Raw genomic sequence first — 7,107 nt, forward strand, 5'->3', positions numbered from 1 at the left:
CTCATGAGAGAACCATGAGTGAGCTCACTGCACCAGAGTTCACTTATGATAGTTTATGCATTCAATACCCTGAGGAGGAGGTTCCAAATGTGCTGAAAACTGGTTTAATACACTTGTTGCCAAAGTTTCATGGTCTTGCAGATGAGGACCCGTGCAAACACTTGAAGCAGTTTCATGCCGTCTGTTCCACCATGAAGCCTGCAGATGTACAGGAGGACCATGTATACTTGAAGGCTTTCCCTCATTCTTTGGAGGGTAATGCGAAAGACTAGTTGTACTACCTAGCACCCAGGTCCATCACAAGCTGGGATGACCTGAAGAGATTGTTCCTTTGCAAGTTCTTTCCTGCTTCAAGGACAACAGCCATAAGGAAGGAGATTTCTGGCATCAAGCAGCAATCTGGGGAAACCCTTTATGAGTATTGGGAGAGGTTCAAGAATCTCTGTTCAAGCTGCCCACACCATCAGATCTCTGAACATCTCCTTCTGCAGTATTTTTATGAAGGTCTACACCACATGGATCGAAATATGATTGATGCCGCAAGTGGTGGTGCCCTTGGTAACATAACCCCAGCTGCAGCCAGACAACTAATAGAGAACATGGCTTCAAATTCTCAACAATTTGGCACAAGGAGTGATGTCATAGTTGTTAAAGGTGTTCATGATGTAGGAGCAGCCGAGTACATAAAGAAGTTGGAAAGTAAGATTGATGCTCTTACCACACTGGTCAATCAACTTGCTTCCAATCAGAGAGCTCCAGCTGCAAGAGTTTGTGGCCTTTGTACATCTGTTGATCATTTTACAGACTCTTGCCCAGCATTGCAACAACAATCTTCTTCTTCTACACCAGTGGATACCCCTCAGGCCTATGCAGCTAATATTTTCAACAACAATAGGCCCCAACAACAACAACAAAACCACCATGATTTGTCAACCAACAGATATAATCCAGGATGGAGGAATCACCCTAATTTGAAATGGGGAAACCAGGGTAACCAGCAGCCCCAACAATTTCAAAATGTGCAACCACCTCCACAATAAAGAGTTGCACCTGCACCACAAGCTGCTCCTGCTCCACCTGTACCCACACCAGCTCTTGCTGCAGCACCTGCACCTTCTTCTTCTACTTCATTGGAGGAGTTAGTCAGGATGATGACCCTTCAAAATATGCAATTCCAGCAGGAGACTAGGGCCTCAATCCAGAGTTTGACAAATCAAATGGGGCAGATGGCCACTCAGCTAAACCAGGCACAGGCTCATAATTCTGACAAGCTTCCATCACAGACGGTGGAAAATCCGAGGAATGTGAGTGCCATTACATTGAGATCTGGGAAGAACATTGAAGTTCCCACTCCTGAGCCTACTCCTTCAAAGGAAGTCGACCCTGCCACACTTCAGAGAAAGCGTGATGCTCATGCAGCTGGTCCTTCCACATCTGGTGTGACTTCTACGCCTTCCACCTCTACTATTGCACCTTCCATACCTCTTCCTTTCCCTTCGAGAGCCATTCCAAGCAAAAAAATGGAAGAGGTTGACAGGGAGATCTTAGAAACATTCAGGAAGGTGGAGGTGAACATACCTCTGTTGGATGCCATTAAACAGATTCCCAGATATGCAAAGTTCTTGAAGGAGCTATGCACGCACAAGAGGAGGCTAAAGGGAAACGAAAAGATGAGCATGGGCAGAAATGTGTCAACATTGATAGGTAAATCTGTTCCTCAGATTCCTGAGAAGTGTAAGGACCCAGGTACATTTTGTGTACCTTGCATCATAGGTAACAATAAATTTGAAAATGCAATGCTTGATCTTAGTGCTTCAATAAATGTAATGCCTCTGTCTATTTTTAAATCTCTTTCTCTTGGACCCCTGCAACCTACGGGTGTGGTGATTCAGTTGGCAAATAGAAGTATTGCCCACCCCGCAGGTTTGGTTGATGATGTTTTGGTTCGTGTTAGTGAATTGATTTTCCCTGCTGATTTTTACATTCTTGATATGGAAGAGGGATTTTCACATGGTTCTGCACCAATCATTTTAGGCAGACCATTTTTGAAAACTGCACGAACCAAAATTGATGTCCATGCAGGTACTTTGTCCATGGAGTTTGATGATATTGTTGTGCGATTTAACATTCTGGATGCCATGAAACATCCTTCTGAGGATCATTCAGTTTTTCACGTGGATATTATTGATGATGCTGTTGATGGATTGATTTCTGATTTCCACTCTTTGCATGCATTAAAACATTCATCTGTGTCTGAGTTATCTGAATTTGCATGCATTGATGTTCTTGATTCTGATTCTGCTTCTGATTCTGATGATGCTGAATATGATGTGGATAATGTTGAATCTAATGAGTTTGACTCTCTGGATGTTGTACCTATTGACTTTGATGTTATACAATCAGGTTGCACTAACCATGTTGCAGGAAGTACATATGCATCTGATTGTTATGCTCAGGTACAAGCTGTTGAACCCATTTCTCCCTCCCTTCTGGTTCCTGATATTCAGCCAGCATCCAGTACTCCAGAGTTGAAACCACTGCCAGACAACCTCAAGTATGTCTACTTAGAGGAGGACGACAAACTGCCTGTCATCATTTCCACCTCCCTCACTGCTGAACAAGAGCAGAGGTTGTTGCACGTTCTTAAAAAGCATAAGAAGGCAATTGGATGGACATTGGCTAACATCCCTGGTATTAGCCCATCAACATGCATGCACAGGATATTGTTGGAAGATTGAGCAAAGCCAATGAGACAGCCACAGAGGCGACTCAACCCTGTCATCTCGGATGTTGTAAAGAAAGAGGTGACCAAGCTTCTACAAGCTGGGATCATCTACCCCATTTCTGACAGTCAATGGGTTAGCCCCATCCATGTTGTTCCAAAGAAGACTGGCCTCACTGTAGTCAAGAATGAACAAGAGGAGCTGATTCCAACAAGAGTGCAAAATAGTTAGAGGGTTTGCATTGACTACAGAAGGCTAAATCAAGAAACCAGAAAAGACCACTTCCCCTGCCTTTTATTGATCAGATCCTTGAGCACTTGGCAGGTAAGTCCCACTATTGCTTTCTTGATGGGTTTTCTGGTTATTTTCAAATTCACATTGCACCTGAGGACCAAGAGAGAACCACATTCACATGCCCCTTTGACACTTTTGCCTATAGGAGGATGTCGTTTGGCCTATGCAATGCCCCTGACACATTCCAGCGGTGCATGCTTAGCATTTTTAGTGATTTTCTTGAAAAATGCATAAAGGTGTTTATGGACGACTTTACTGTATATGGGTCCTCATTTGATACATGTTTGGATAGTTTGGACAGAGTTTTAAACAGGTGCATCCAATCTAACCTTGTTCTCAATTTTGAGAAATGTCATTTCATGGTAGAACAAGGCATAGTATTGGGGTACATAATTTCAAAAAAGGGCATTGAAGTTGACCCTGCCAAGATCTCAATTATTTCACAATCTCCTTACCCCTCTTCTGTGCGAGAGGTTCGTTCTTTTCTTGGCCATGCAGGGTTTTACAGGCGCTTCATTCAAGACTTCAGTAAGAAGGCCCTCCCACTGTCCAACCTACTGCAAAACGATGTTGACTTCATCTTTGATGAAGGATGCAAAGAGGCTTTTGATTGCCTCAAGAAGGCCCTGACCACAACTCCAATCATTCAGGCGTCCAACTGGACAGCCTCATTTGAGCTTATGTGTGATGCATCCAACTATGCATTAGGGGTTGTTTTAGCTCAAAGGATTGATAAGCAGCCGAGGGTAATCTACTACGCCTCCAGGACATAGATGTTGCCCAATCAAATTACACCACAACAGAAAAAGAGCTCATTGCGGTAGTTTTTGCACTTGAAAAGTTTCGATCTTATCTGCTTGGTTCTCCTGTTGTTATGTTTACTGACCATGCAGCTCTTAAGTACCTGTTGAAGAAGGCAGAATCAAAACCTCGGCTGATAAGATGGATGCTCTGGCTCCAAGAATTCGATTTGAAAATCCGTGATAGGAGCGGAGCACAAAACCTGGTTACAGACCACCTAAGCAGGATTGAGAGGTCTACTGATGATGCTTCACCGATCCGAGATGACTTTCCCGATGAAAGTTTGTTGACACTCTCTACTTCTTCCTCACCTTGGTTTGCTAACATTGTTAACTATCTTGCTGCTTCTGTTTTTCCTCCCCTAGCATCCAGAGCTCAATGTGATAAACTGAAGAGCAATGCTAGGTATTACATTTGGGATGACCCCTATCTGTGGAAAATGTGCAGTGATCAGGTTACCAGGAGATACATTCCGGACCATGAGATTGACTCAGTCCTCAAATTTTGTCATTCATCTGCACCTGGTGGTCACCTTGGCACACAAAGGACAGCTCGTAAGGTGCTAGATTGTGGATTTTATTGGCCCACCATCTTCAAAGATGCGTGGAGGATTTGTAGCACATGTGAGGAATGCCAACGAGCAAGAGGAGCCATTTCTTGGAGACAACAGATGATCCATGCTATTTTGTGAGGTGTTTGATGTCTGGGGTATAGATTTTATGGGCCCTTTCCTTGCCTCTTTTGGTTACACTTACATCTTGCTTGCTGTTGATTATGTTTCAAAATGGGTGGAAGCCAAAGCCACTAGAACTAATGATGCTCGAGTTGTTGTGGACTTTGTTAGGTCTCACATATTTTGCAGGTTTGGAGTTCCTCGAGCTATTGTTAGTGACCAGGGCACCCATTTTTGCAACAGATCCTTGGGGGTTTTGCTTCAAAAGTACGGGGTTGTGCATAAACTTTCTACACCATATCACCCCCAAACTAATGGGCAAGCCAAGATCTCAAACAGAGAAATCAAGAGGATCTTGGAGAAGATTGTGCAGCCCAACAGGAAGGATTGGAGCAATAGACTTGAGGACGCTCTATGGGCTCACAGGACTGCTTACAAGGCACCTATAGGGATGTCTCCTTATCGGGTTGTCTTTGGTAAGCCATGCCACCTTCCAGTGGAGATAGAGCATCGAGCATACTGGGTTGTCAAGTCATGCAACTTCTCTCTTGATCAAGCTGGGGAGGAAAGGAAGCTGCAGTTGAATGAATTAGACGAGATCTGTTTGGAGGCATATCAGAACTCTATGTTCTACAAGGAGAAGACCAAGAGATTCCATGATAGCTCCATTGCTAGAAAGGAGTTTGTTGTTGGTCAGCAAGTTTTACTGTATAACTCCAGACTTGGACTCATGGGGGGTAAGTTGCGATCAAAGTGGATTGGTCCTTTTGTTGTTACTAATGTTTATCCTTATGGTGCAGTCGAAATCAAAAGTCAGTCCACTGATAAGAGTTTCAAAGTGAATGGGCATCGTCTGAAGCCATTCCTCAGCAATCCTGCCTTGGGGATACTGTTGTGGAGGAAACTTCCCTGCTTGACCCCACTGTTGTTTCACCATGATTCAGGGAGTTTTCTTTCCCCTTCTTCTTACTTTTATTGCACTTGTCCAGGTCTGTCTGTCTGTTGTTGTTTTCGTTTGTTTGTTTCATTTCTTGTTAATTTGTGTTAGTTAGTGTTATGTTTTCACTTTCTTTTTGGAACACTCACTTCACTCTTGGAGGATGAGTTATTGGTTACTCTATGGATTGATATCCTTGCTTTCTCTTTGCATGTCAAGTTGCTTTTGGAATTATTTTACCCTGTGTGAGAATTTGAGCCACTCTCTGTTCTTTGATTGTGTGATATATGCCTCTTGAATGCTTGCACAGTGGCCTTGGCTTGACTCTTTCTGAATGCTTTTCTGATTCACATGCATGTTGGGATATGATTTAGGCAATTTTGTTCTGTGAGCCTATAGCCAGATGAGCCTACCTTGAACTGTTTCTGTTGATACCCCTTTTTGAGCTTGCATACCCTTTAATTGTTCTACAGTTCATTACAAGCCCTTAGCCTGAAAAACCATGATTATTCCTACCTTAGGAAATTTTGGAGCTTTGGAATTGTTTTGAGAATGGGTGCTCAATTAAGTGTGGTCGCGCACAACAAGTGTGGTTGTGTGCGCACTTGTTGTTGGTTTTGGAATTGCTCATTTGTACACCAAAGTGGGATTTAAAAATTGTTGTTTCTCTGCATGTTCTTTGTATAGAAAAAGAAAAAAAAAAGAGAAAACAAAAAGAAAAGAAAAGAGAATAAAGAAAAGAAATAAAAAGGAGTTTGGATTTGAGCATTGTGTGAGAACCGAAGTTGGAAGTGTTGGTGTTTGGGATTACTTTCATGATTGATTGAGACTTATTCCCCATTGCTCCTCTATTTCCTTGGTTGCTTAGTTGCTTATCCATATGTTCCACACCTTGTCCTCAGCCCCATTACAACCTTGAAAAGTCCTTCTGATCTTGACCTGCATGTGTTTCTGGTTTGGTTGTTCGTTGTAGAGGCTTGCCAAGTCTGTTTGATGTTTGTTTTTCAGGGGTGCTTTGAGAGCAAACAGTAGCCTATAGATTTGAGTGATACAGTGCATATTTCGTGAGGTTATGTTGCTTTCAATTCTCTCCTTAAGCTGAACTGAGTACTTGACATGTTTTGAATTGCTTGGATGATGTTCATGGATACCTTGCAGCTTTGAATCCTTCTGTGTTAGATGTGTTTCCATTTGTCTGTGTCGAGTCCGTTTGTCATGTGTCTATTTGTCTTGTGTCTTTTTGTCTCTATTGTTATGTTTGTGATGTCCTTGCTTTGCTTTACTCTTTAATTTTGCCGAGGAGTGCAAAAGGGTAAGTGTGGTCGATTTTGATGAGTCATTATTTTCTTCCATTTCACTAGCTTTTGTGTACCCATTAGACAATTGATTAGTGCTTAATTGTTTATCATTAGAGTGTTTTTCATCTGTTGGGTTTTATTGGGCCATTATTCCGAATTTGGACTAATTTCACATTATTTGGCCTAATTTTTGTTTTTAATTATTTTTAGGTATTTGGGTGAAGCAATTTTGGAGCTTGGACATTAATATTTAGTTGAAGAGACTTTCCACATCATTGCCACATCATTTCCATGTCATTTCCACGTCAGCAAAGTCAATGGGTCAACATTTGAGGCCCAGAGTGGTATTTTTGTAAATCTGAGTGGCAGAGTGGCAGTTTT

At 42.4% G+C, this 7,107-nt stretch overlaps 1 non-coding gene across 1 annotated transcript; it reads right to left on the reverse strand.

Moving 5' to 3' along the window:
- Nucleotides 1-362: 362 nt before the first annotated feature.
- LOC114167968 lies at nucleotides 363-469 on the reverse strand. Its single transcript, XR_003600567.1, has one exon. It is a non-coding gene; the product is annotated as a small nucleolar RNA R71 (small nucleolar RNA).
- Between the last annotated feature and the right edge of the window lie 6,638 nt (nucleotides 470-7,107).

The sequence above is a fragment of the Vigna unguiculata genome, chromosome 10, assembly GCF_004118075.2.
Source record: "Vigna unguiculata cultivar IT97K-499-35 chromosome 10, ASM411807v1, whole genome shotgun sequence".
Classification (NCBI taxonomy): Eukaryota; Viridiplantae; Streptophyta; class Magnoliopsida; order Fabales; family Fabaceae; genus Vigna; species Vigna unguiculata.